The 12,187-nt window shown below is 34.5% G+C and overlaps 1 long non-coding RNA gene across 1 annotated transcript; it reads left to right on the top strand.

Annotated features, from left to right (window-relative positions):
* The first annotated feature begins 11,265 nt into the window (after positions 1–11,265).
* On the top strand, positions 11,266–12,108 carry LOC111411071. Its single transcript, XR_002705819.1, has 4 exons — positions 11,266–11,365; positions 11,466–11,554; positions 11,652–11,760; positions 12,043–12,108. It is a non-coding gene; the product is annotated as an uncharacterized LOC111411071 (long non-coding RNA).
* Positions 12,109–12,187: the final 79 nt, after the last annotated feature.

Genomic DNA, 12,187 nt, shown 5'->3' with positions numbered 1-12,187 from the left:
AATCATTGGAATAAATAATTAATTGAAACTCAAAAAAATAAATAATGAACATTTAAATAATAATTAAATGATTATTTAAATGATAAATAAATAAATATTATTAATCAAAATACGCAATTAAAATTTAATTGATACAAATTTCTAACATTTGAATTAAATAATTAAATATTTACATTTGCTTGTTCAATAAATAATTTAAACAATCTTTCCATATAAGTAATTAAATTAAATAATTTAAATGAACAATCGAAACAAATAATGAAAAATGATTGGAATAAATAATTAATTGAAATGCACAAAAATAAATAATGAACATTTAAATAATAATTACATGATTATTTAAGTGATAAATGAATAAATGTTAATATTGAAAATATTAATTAAAGCTTAATTGAAATAAATTTCTAATATTTGAAATGAATAATTAAATATTTACCTTTGCTTGTTCAATAAATAATTTAAATAATCGATTCATATAAGTAATTAAATTAAATAATTTAAATGAACAATTGAAACAAATAAATAAAAAACAATTGGAATAAATAATTAATTGAAACGCACAAAAATAAATAATGAACATTTAAATAATAATTAAATGATTAATTAAATGATAAATGAATAAATATTAATAATCAAAATATTAATTAATGTTTAATTGAAATAAATTTCTAACATTTGAAATAAATAATGAAATATTTGCGTTTGCACTTGTTCAATAAATAATATAAATAATCGATCAATATAGGTAATTAAATCAAATAATTTAAATAAACAATTGAAACAATTAAATGAAAAACAATTGGATAAAAATAATCAAAGTAAGTAATTAAAATGTAGATAAACAATTGAAATAAATATCTAACATTTAAAATAAATAATTAAATATTCGCTTAATAATTAAAATAAATATTGAATAAACAACTAAAGAAAAATATAACAAATAATTACATATTTACGTTTAAATGTTAAATAAATAATTTAAAGAAAATAATTAAATATACAATTATAATAAATAATTAAAATTAAGCATTCAATAAACAATTAAAATAAATCTTAAATAAACAATCGAAATAAATAATTTAGATAAGTAAGAAATATAAATTTTCAAAATAATATATTTAAATATGTAATTAAATATAAATAATCAAATTTAATTAAATAAAGAATTGAAATAAATTTCTAACATGGATTAAAATAAACTATGAAATAAATAATTTTACAAAAATTAGTTTTTCCCTTTTTTATAAGTTGTTGTGTAATTTTTAATTCATTTTCTTTATTATCTGTTATTTCGTGCGTATATTACTTACAGTTCGGTTAGTTGAATTTTGTGACATTATGTTTCAAATGTTCTAACATTTGAAATTTTGCAGGATAGATTACCATTTGGACGCAGCCTTGACACATGTTCCTGACAAAGTTATGTCGGACTGTAACTTTTCCAGTTTCACAGCAGTGTTGGATTCATTGGACGAGGAGCATGCAGAGATATTATGTCGATCCTGCCTATGGCCCTGTATTCACTGCGATCTATACAGTTCTCTGGACAGTTGATCGATTCATTACTGTATCGGCTGCTTAAGCCAATTGACGGATATGACCTTCACTTTGATCTTGGGGGCAAGGTTGCTACATTTTCTATATTCGAGTTCGCCCTCATCACTGGATTGAGATGTACGGGCGAAGAGGCTGCGAGGGCCAATATTTCGACAGACAAGAGGCTACTGAATGATTATTTTAATGGGCACACGACAGTGACACTAGCGCAGTTAAGAAATGCATTCAGGGGATGCGACCAGATGTCCGACAAGTTGAAGTTGGGAATGGTGTTTATACTAGAGAGCGTACTGAGGTGTCATCACAGGAAGACGTCGATTGATTTTTTCATTTGCAAGTTGTTGATGACATCAATACGTTCAACAGCTATCCGTGGGAGGAGAGATGTCTTTTCGATACTTTACACGTCTTCAAGAGGGGGCATTCGATGCCTAGGAGAGATAGGTCGGAGCGTAAGTACGATGTATATGATCTGTCGTTAGCTTTGCATGTAAATGTTTAACATAATGCGTTATCCATTTTTTTATTAAATTGTACATATAATAATCGTAATTGTTGCAGATATGGGTCTACGAGACTGTTCCCATCCTGGCTGGTCGGTATACGAGGAGAGGGGATACATGCATCCCTCTGATGCACCGCTGGCGAGCACAAGACAAGTCCATTGCAAAACAGCTATCAGTTATCCTAGACGATCTTGAGGTACGTATTATATATTTGCGCTTTCTGTTATATGTCATTTTCGAAACTGGATACGTGGTCAGTCATTCGATGAAATGTCAATATGTCAGCTTGAAGTCCTCACTGAGCTGACACTATCGATTGAGGAGGAGGATCAGACTTATATTCGTGAGTTGTTGACAGATCGTGCTGCTCGAGAGAGGCCTGAGTCCATCGTCGATCGGGACACGGTATGTTAATTGAATATAATATGTTGATTATCGTTATAATTTTTTAATTAAGTTATTGATTTGTAATGTTTCTTTTTTTAGGAGCGCCGTCGACTATCGCCTCCGCCGAGGGTATCACATTCCACGAGGGTGTCCCCTGCCTACATGCGATCACCTCCGTCGAGAGTGTCACCTCCTTGCATGAGATCATCGTCTCCTGCGTCCGGACACCTCCCACGTGGATTAGCTACACGTAATCAGAGTGCTTCCGTTGATGATATGTTCCAACTTATGATGGAGATCAGAGGCGACGTAGCTAACTTACGACATGATGTCGGGATGGTACAGGTCGGTTTAGGAGACCTTTATGTTGAGGTCGTAGCGATACGGGGCGACATAGTAGGCCTGCGTGGGACTGACGAGTATCGGGATGGAGGGGGTGGCGGAGGGATTAGCGGCTATTAGGACGGAGGGGGTGACGGAGGGACAGGTGGCTATTGGGACGGAGGGACAGGCGACTATCGGGACGGAGGGGGTGGTGGTTATTAGGGTCGAGGAGGTCAGACGGGGTATGTTGACTCGTTGTGGGAATCGGATAATGCATTAGCTTCATATCTCGATGACCCGATAGATATGGAGATGGAGACGGAGGAGGAGGTCGGGAGGGTACCGATCGGGAGGGTGTCTGAGGAGGAAGGGGTGCTCGACGCGGAGGTCGGGAGGGTACCGGAGGAGGAGGTCGTCAGGGTGTCGGAGGAGGAGGGGGTACCCGAGGCAGAGGTTGAGAGGGTGCTGGAGGAGGGGGGGTGCCGAAGAAGGAGGTCGTCAGGGTGTCAGAGGATGAGAGGTACCCGAGGCAGAGAGGGTACCTATCAGACTCGCCAGACGTAGTTTTTGTGTTGGAGGGGATGAAAGAGGTGGTCCCGATAGTAGGCGAGGGAGTGTCGGATATTGGGAGGTTTTCACGTACTGTTGATGTACATGAGCTGGTGGTCGGCAAGAGGCCGAGGACACCATCATAGTACGTCGTTTCTCCATTTACTGCGGAGGTGAAAAGGAGAAGGTTCGTCGATGACACACACCCGCATTTATTCAGGGAGGTGGACCACACCAAGTGGAAAGCGTTCGAGGCGGAGTGGAGAGCACTTATTTCCGAGTAAGTATTTTATTATTCGTTAAGGATTAATACATTACGCAGATGTTGACATATCTATATTTTTACTTAACAATTTCTTTTCTTATTTTTCAGAGTCAGTCGCAGGATTGCTCATAAGATGATCTCGGACGCTTACAAGTGGTTTCACGACATCACAACTTCGGGGGCTTAGCTCGTCGATGATGTAAGTGAAGTAGTAATATTGTTATTTATTACGTATATATATTTTTGCGTTTTGCATTTATGAAATTAAATAACTCCTTTTTTAATTGGTGCTTCCTGGTGCAGCACATTGACTTCGCCATGGATTTGCTACGAGATCGAGCTGAACGACATCCAAGATCGTTCAACATTCCTGGCCGACTCATATTGAACACTGAGTTCATACGTGCCGTTGATATTGAGTACCAGACGTTGCAAGCTATGGGTAGCGAGTACACGGTACCTACATACATAATGGAGTGGGTCATAGGGATGTGGCCGAGTGTCGGGGGAAAGCCATGGGAGGGTTGTACGCATCTGTACATTCCGGTATGTGTCAATCATCACTACATTGTAGTAGAGATTGTATTTGCCGACTCGACTATGTATGTGTATGACCCCGATCATTCAAGCCTGACACAAGGTCAGCTTGAGCGAAATCTTGAGTCGATGTCTGTGATCGTCCCCATACTGACTAGACGAGTGAACATTACTGTGTAGGACAAACTAGCCACCGTGCAGGACACGACGACGACGAGACAACAAATATCGTAAATGTTTATTATTTTATTTTTGTAATTTACAACTTACGTTTTAGTTAGACGGTGATGTGCTAATACAATATTTTGTAATTGTAGGGGTGATTGCAGCATATTCGCTATCAAGTACATAGAATTTTTGAGTGTGGCACAGAAGATTGATGCATCAACCAAGCGTGGATACAAAATTGGATAAATAAATTAGCTTGTGATTTATTTGAATTTAATGACAATCCGTAGATATTGAGCCGTATTTTTTTGAAATAATTGTACATATTATAACGTTTAAATATTGCATATTTCATTCATTCATTCATTTATTTGTAATTACGAAATAATTGTAAAATATATATTATTTTTTTAATTTTTAATATTTAATTTTTAGTTTATGTGTTTATTTAAATGTTTTATGAAGTATTTATAATATTTGGGTATATTGTGGAGAACGCATTGAGTTTTAAAAAATGATTAACTTCAAATATTACATAACTAATTAATGAAATATTAAAATAAAAAAATTAAGGGTCTGTTTGATTGCAAATGTGGAATTTGGGTGGAAAGAAAATGAATTCTAGGGAATTGAATTGCCTAGAAATTATTTTTCTTGGAATTGTTAATTGATAGTGTTTGATTGATATAATTTTTCACGTGGAAAATGTTGAAATAAAAAGTGTTTTTTAGTGTTTGTTTGACTTTGTTTTATATGAAAATTGTCAATTTAAGGGATATCCTCTTCTACCATTGTTTCTAGAATTTGTTTTTATTGCCAACTAAAAATAAATGATCAAAAAATCATCTATATTTTGGTGTTCGTTTGGCTTTGTTTTACATGAAAATTATCAATTAAATGAAAATATTTTTTTACAATTAGAGATAAAATTTGTTTCTATTGCCAAAAAAAAAAAATGAAAAAAAAATCCGCTACAATAACATGGAACTTGAATTCTCACCAATATTGTGAGAATTCAAATTCCATGAAATGGTGGAAAATGTCTACGTGGCCAAGGTACATGGAAATGGTTTTCCGTGGAAAATTTATCTTGTCAAACACCACAAATGTTGGAAAATGGAATTGATTTTTCATTTTCCATGGAAATTCTTGGGCAATCAAACAGGCCCTAAATCTAATAATTAACATAAATAATTAACATTAAGAATATGCGTGAATAATTAATATCAATGGTATAAATAATGTTACATAACTTTCAATTATACATATGTTACGTTGTCATGCAGAGAGATTTGACTTGTACAAAATCTTCTAATATATCCTATTGCACCGCACCTACCGTACTTACGAGGCCGAGAAAAATTTTCGGTTGATGGTATTCTAGACGTACGTGTACGTCCAGGAGTACGTGGGCCGACTGCTGATGGCAACAAGTTATTCAATGAGAGAATGTGATCAGGAACTTCCCACTCGGCTTCATTCGGTACAAGAAATATGGTTTCGACATATGCTGCTCTCCAAGAACCAGTCGTATAATAAGCACTGCATAAGGTGTGTGGTGGAATTTCTCTATACATATCCACCGCCACTACATGTGTACACGGAAAACTCTCCAACTGAAACTGTCTACACGTGCACGTGTTATCATTCAAGTGATGATGTATCCGAAATTACGTGCACAACTCGCGGAGAAGCGAAATTGATCTATTGGTTCTACATATACCTTCCTTGCCACCTCTAGAGTCTTGAAGAGTTCATCTTCCTGAGCCGGGGTTAGCACACTTGTGCAACTCTGTGATTCCTCACGATGATCATGAAACCATTGTTGTAGTTTGTCACGAATGTTCTCAAACATTGCGAGATTTCGTAATTCTCGATCCTTCTTAAATAAGGCATTGAGCGACCCCACATTATTCGACGTCATCATATTGTATCGACGTCCTGAAAAATGTGATCGTGTCCAATGTTCGATCCTCATCTCTATCAGATACTCCTATGCATCATAGGATTTACTTTCGATTTCAACCATAAACTTTTCAAACTCTTGAAAACTGTAAGCCTCTACAGCTCTCATAAACAACGTAACGATGCCCTTGCCTCAATACTTGGTCTTCAGATTTCCTTGTATATGATACATACAATAACCATGATGTGCCTCGGGGAAGACTTCGGCGATACCTTAATTATTTACTGCCCTCGGTCGGTTACGAATACAAGGTTCTCGACATCCCCAATTACTTCCCTCAATTTCGTGAAAAATCAACGTATTGCCAAATCATTTTCTCCGTCAACTATGCCCAATGCAAGAGGGTAAATTTGAATGTTAGCATCTTGACATGTTGCAATAATCAACTTGCCCCCGTATCTCGCCTTGAAGGTTGTACTGTCGACTAGGATTAAGGGTCGCATTGTGTTTCGAAATTCTCGAACGCATTGTCCAAGGGCCATAAAGAAATACTTGAAGCGATTCTCGTCATCCTTCTCAATAAAAAATATCGATTCAGTATTAATTTTTCCCATGTTATAGCAAAACCTGACCAATTAACTAAACAATAATCATAATTTAAATAATCAAATAACCAATATTAAAAAACTGAAAAATTAACAATTGAATTAAATAATTAATTACACATTAGATAAAGAATCGATAAATAATTAAATAAACAATTGAAATTAATGATTGAATTAATTAGATAACTATTAAATAAACATCTAAACAAAGAAATACCTGACCAATTTATCATAACTCTCTCGGTTGAACCTATCAAGTCCTCCAACGCGCATTCTTTGACCTTCCAAGCCTTCTGATAGCTCATGACTACCCCGTACCCTCGACGAACATCATTAATAATGTCTGAAAGTCTGTAGATTGTTTTTGGGTCCTGAAACTTGTGCATTACTTCTCGACCAATGAACCATGATCGGGCTTGCCTGTGATCATTTCGACGAATACCCACTTCGTAAGTATGTTCCCGTGCATACTTACGAACCACAAAGAACTCATTCGTGTCCATTTTCGTTGCTCGCAAACGCCAAAGACAACTGTCGTCAACGCAGACAATTGTGTAAGTTGACTTGTTTGATTTCTTCACTTTAAACTCAAATTTGTGTTTCAAAGCAATCCGATGAACAGCTTTCTGCAAATCTTTCTTCGTGTCAAATAATTGCTCGACATACAAATCTTCATCATCGGGGACTATACGCGAACAATTAGAGGACCGTGCATTCGGTCCAACCTGTAAGCTCCTACTCGATGCATGTCTGAAATGGGATAAAGCAATCAAATTCTCATTTGTAAAGTCATTATCTCTTTCGTTGTCTTAAACTATCGAGTAAATTCTGTATGTAACAGTTAGATCATGGTGAGGAGCAACTGTCTATGGAATAGCTACAACATCATCATGCACTATTGCCACCGTGTCCCAAAACTCATTCACATTACGATCCCTTCCATCGAAATCTTCGTGTTCACTCTCGGGGACATTCTTCTTCATCAAGTTACGCAAATAGGAATCGCACGTTTCTGATTCATTTCAATTAAAACCTTAATTTCAGCCTCAGAAGTAACCATTATAGATGGAATTGAAATGGATGTATTCTCGTCCATTAGAAATCCCAATTTCATGGCGTACTCAGAGGGATCGACTTTCAGCAAGTTCTGTATCTCATTGTACAGTTCTACATACGATGTACTTGATGTTATTACAATTGCAGTACAACCATGTCTTTCACTCGTCTATTTTCACACCCATCGATCATTGTCACTATTTTCAAATTAACCAAAGTAACAAATTAGGACAATCCCATATCTGCATTAGGAAACATCATTTATTAAAAAAATTGTAATTACGAGCATAAAAGGACGAAAAAAAATATAACGCAAGGAGAAAAAAAAAAATAATAAAAATAACGACGTGTCCAGGTCGGCTGTTGGGCCGGATGTTAACACAGCCGGCCTGGACACGTTTTTGACCGGTTGTCTTCTATATTTTGTATCTGAACAGATGAATTTTTTTTCTCGTTTTTGCTAAAAAAAAATTATACATCCATTTAAAACTGTAATATTTCATTTTTCTAAAATCATATGTTGAAATAAAATTTAAATATTCAAACAATGTACTAATTTAACTAAAATAAAATTAAACGTACGTATTTATACTTATCAATTTCAAGTGGCGACTGTGAGTAATATTTTTTTGTTGAGCTTTTGATAAATTTTTGAGATTTCAATGCTCAAGCAGATGGAAGAGGAAATTTCTTTTTAGCTATGTTGAAAAATCTGATAAGAAAAGTGATTTCGTTTTGAGATTTAAGTGGGATTGTTTGGATTTATTAATTTTTTAAAGAGAGTATTATTGTCTTTTGGGCAAATGATATGTTTTTGTAATTACAACACATAATAAGAGCAAAAATGACATTTACTCTTCAAAAGGCTCTTTTGGTGAATGGCAAAAAAAAAAGAAAAAAAATTTGGTCAATGTGAAAATTTGGTATTTTGACCTGGCCATTCTTAAAAGTATCCCACTTTTTTTTGGGGAAATTAGGAAAATGGTCTATTTTATGTCTTGAAATGTCGGTTATATCCCTTTTTGTCTATAAAATTGTACATGCTATTTAGTGGACACACCACTCTCAAGGAAGCTCTTGACGTGGTATCATTGGAAAATAGAGAGAGAAAAAAAGGTTAATCATGCGACGCCACATCAACATCAGTACAAATTTTGTCAACATTTGTCTACACATGATTGTTCCCTTCAAGGAAAGAGTCATTCGGATGCACAAGTTTTGAAATAAATCTTAAAAGCTTTCAAAAGAAGAGTCATTTTGTGAAATAGTTTCAATAGTCTTGTTTAGTCGAATTGTCTTTACAAGATAGTTGAAGATGTCTTCCCTCTTTCGACGTGGTTGGAATAGTCTAGCGTCATGCCCAACTGTCTTGCGGAATGATTTTCTCTTGAAAATTTTTAAAATTTGTCTCAAAAGTTGTGGATCTACTAAGTAATAGTTAGACATTATGCAAATTGAACTTTAGCAATTATTTCGATAGTTATGTTTGAATGCGGTCATTTGCTGAAAATGAAATGTTGAAGTAGTCCTTTATTGGTATTTCCCGTTCTATATATAGACATTACATAGTGCAAAAGGCTTATCAGATGCTACTCTAGCGGTAAGGGGACTTAAGCAAAATCGCCAAGGGACCTTAATCAAATTAATAATAAAAAATGAAAGGAGTAGATAATGGACGATATAAATTTGTCGGTGATAAAAGATGATATTCCTAGTGATATCATTGGTAACGTTGATGAAAATTATGCAGTGTTCTTTAGGATAAAATAATGCTATCTAATTCAGGAAGCTACACTTTAATACTTTATATGTTTAATTAAATGAATCATATGATTTTACATTTAAATGAATTTATAGTTTAATGTCATGTAATTGTCACTTACATTGGTACTTAACAATAATGGTAATGAATAACATTACTTTTTGGCATATAGTAGTCGGTATCAGTGATAAAATTATATTATTTTTTACTATATTATAAGTCATTGACGGATATGTTAATATATATGTATATATATTTTAAAACATCTTACCAAAGGAATTTTCCATTTTAGTATTTAATTTTTATATTGTTGGCACTATTTATTACTTAAAGTTTCGTTGATAAGCCCCCTATTGTGAGGGGCTGTACACCTCTAATAGTGCAAAAGGCTAATCAGATGCCACGCTTGTAGCACGTGGACTTAAGCAAAATCAATAAGGGACCTTAATCAAATTAATAATTGGGCCCAGGCCCCAAAATAAGTTCATTTAATTTTTGGAAAAAATTCATAAGTAGAGATTAAGTATTATTCATTTCAAAACTAAGAACAAAAGTTTCAAATTTAAAAAAATCAAATATTTATTATAACTTATTTATGATTTAATTAATTAATTAAATATATTAAGATCACATCTCTATACAATTTGGTCACAATTTAACTATTAATTTAGTCACATATTATTTTTTGGTCACAAATCAAAATTTTTATATGTGACAAATTATTTTAAAGTCACAATTCAAAAATTTTATAAATCACAAGTTCATCAATCACAGATAAAAAATTTATAAGTCATAATTTATTTATCGGTCACAAATTACAAATATTATAGGTTACAATTTATTATGTAGTCACAAATTCTTAAATTATCAGTGATAAGTTAACAATTTCTTAAGTCACATATTATTTTTTATTCGAAGTTTATCTTTTCATTCGTCACATATTGATTGTTAATCACGGATTAACTAATTTAATGGTCACAATCAACTACATAATTTGTGATCACCACCAGCACTTGCAACTATCATCTCACCACTCACTAGCCAGGGCCGGTCCTGTGGCCAGGCCCATGAGGGCTCCGCCTCAGGCCCAAACCGGATGGGGGCCTCATTTTGGCCAATTTTTTTTTTTTTTTAAAATTAATGAAGTGAAAGTCGAAAAGGAAACATTATTTTCATCCCTTTCCCTCCTGCAATCCGAGTCACTGCTCCGCCTACGACCGGATGACTAGTACGACGCCGGCCTTCGACTTCCAACACTTCAACTCCAACTGGACCAGCGGGGCAGCGACCAGGTGATTATTGATCTTTCATGTAGTGTAGGGTTTTATCTTTTCCCAATTGAATTAAAACCCCCAAATCCCTGAAATCAAAAAAAATCCCCAAATCGATTTCTGTTGAAACTTCACTCCAAAACCCCCCAAATCCTTCGAATTTCTCGATTGGTTTCACGAAGCCGGCTGCTCTCTTCTCTTTGGCAGGTGATTGTCTATTCACTGCCTTATTTCATTTTGGCAGTCTAGATTGATTTTGTCTTAATCACAATCACTTTCGTTCTAATATTTCATGAACTTCGTAGGACATATCCTTTATTTGCTATTTCATTTGATTTTTCTAGTTTTGAAATATTTATTCACCTTTTGATGAACTGATAATGATACTATACAGGTCGGAGCATTGAGAGAAGTTTCTAATAAGGCCCACAATGCAGATCTGAAGTTGTTTTTGGAAATAGAATTTGGACAGGTATCTTTTAACGGTCTACTAGATTATCTTGACTGCTGTTGTTAATGTGATTCTATTATCTGTTCTGACTGTAATTTATTGATAAACGTTCTATATATAGGATCTACATCTAATTCCACCACCTGACAAAAGTAAAGAAGATATTCTTCTGTTCTTTAAGCTTTATGATCCCTATAAAGAAGAGCTCCGGTAATTTTGTGCTTTTAAGTGTGTATATGTGTGTGTGTATTGGTGTTTTTATGTGCATCCATACCTTTTGACTACGTTATTCATTCTCTGTTTCCAGGTATGTTGGTAGGCTTTTTGTCAAAGGCTCTAGCAAGCCAATTGAGATCCTGACAAAACTAAATGAATTGGCTGGATTTGCTTCTGATGAAGAGATTGAACTTTTCGAGGTTGGTCTGATTAGTGTCTTACAGCACATGCACACTGACACCCAAATATAGGGTGTGTTTGAGCCCATTCTTTTTGTAGAATGTATTTTGGAATAGTAGATAGATAGAGAATGCGTGGTTAAAAAAGAAAGAAAATTTTTTTGCGTGTAATAATATTTTAATGAAGAATATGTGGTTGACAAAAAGATAGAGAAAAATGTATTTTAAGAAAAATGGGAATCAAGCACCCCCATAATGTGCATCATCATCCATGAACAATCCCCTTGTTTGTTATTGCTACAGGAAATAAAATTTGAGCCTTCTGTCATGTGTGAACGCCTTGACAAACGAGCTTCATTTTGGTTTAACCAGGTATTTATTATTATATTGGACTGTTGAGCATTTGAAGATATTGTCCTATCTTTTTTATTTGCTAATTCCCCACACC

Source organism: Olea europaea, chromosome 15 (genome assembly GCF_002742605.1).
Source record: "Olea europaea var. sylvestris chromosome 15, O_europaea_v1, whole genome shotgun sequence".
Classification (NCBI taxonomy): Eukaryota; Viridiplantae; Streptophyta; class Magnoliopsida; order Lamiales; family Oleaceae; genus Olea; species Olea europaea.
This window is presented reverse-complemented; position numbering and strand designations above follow the sequence as displayed.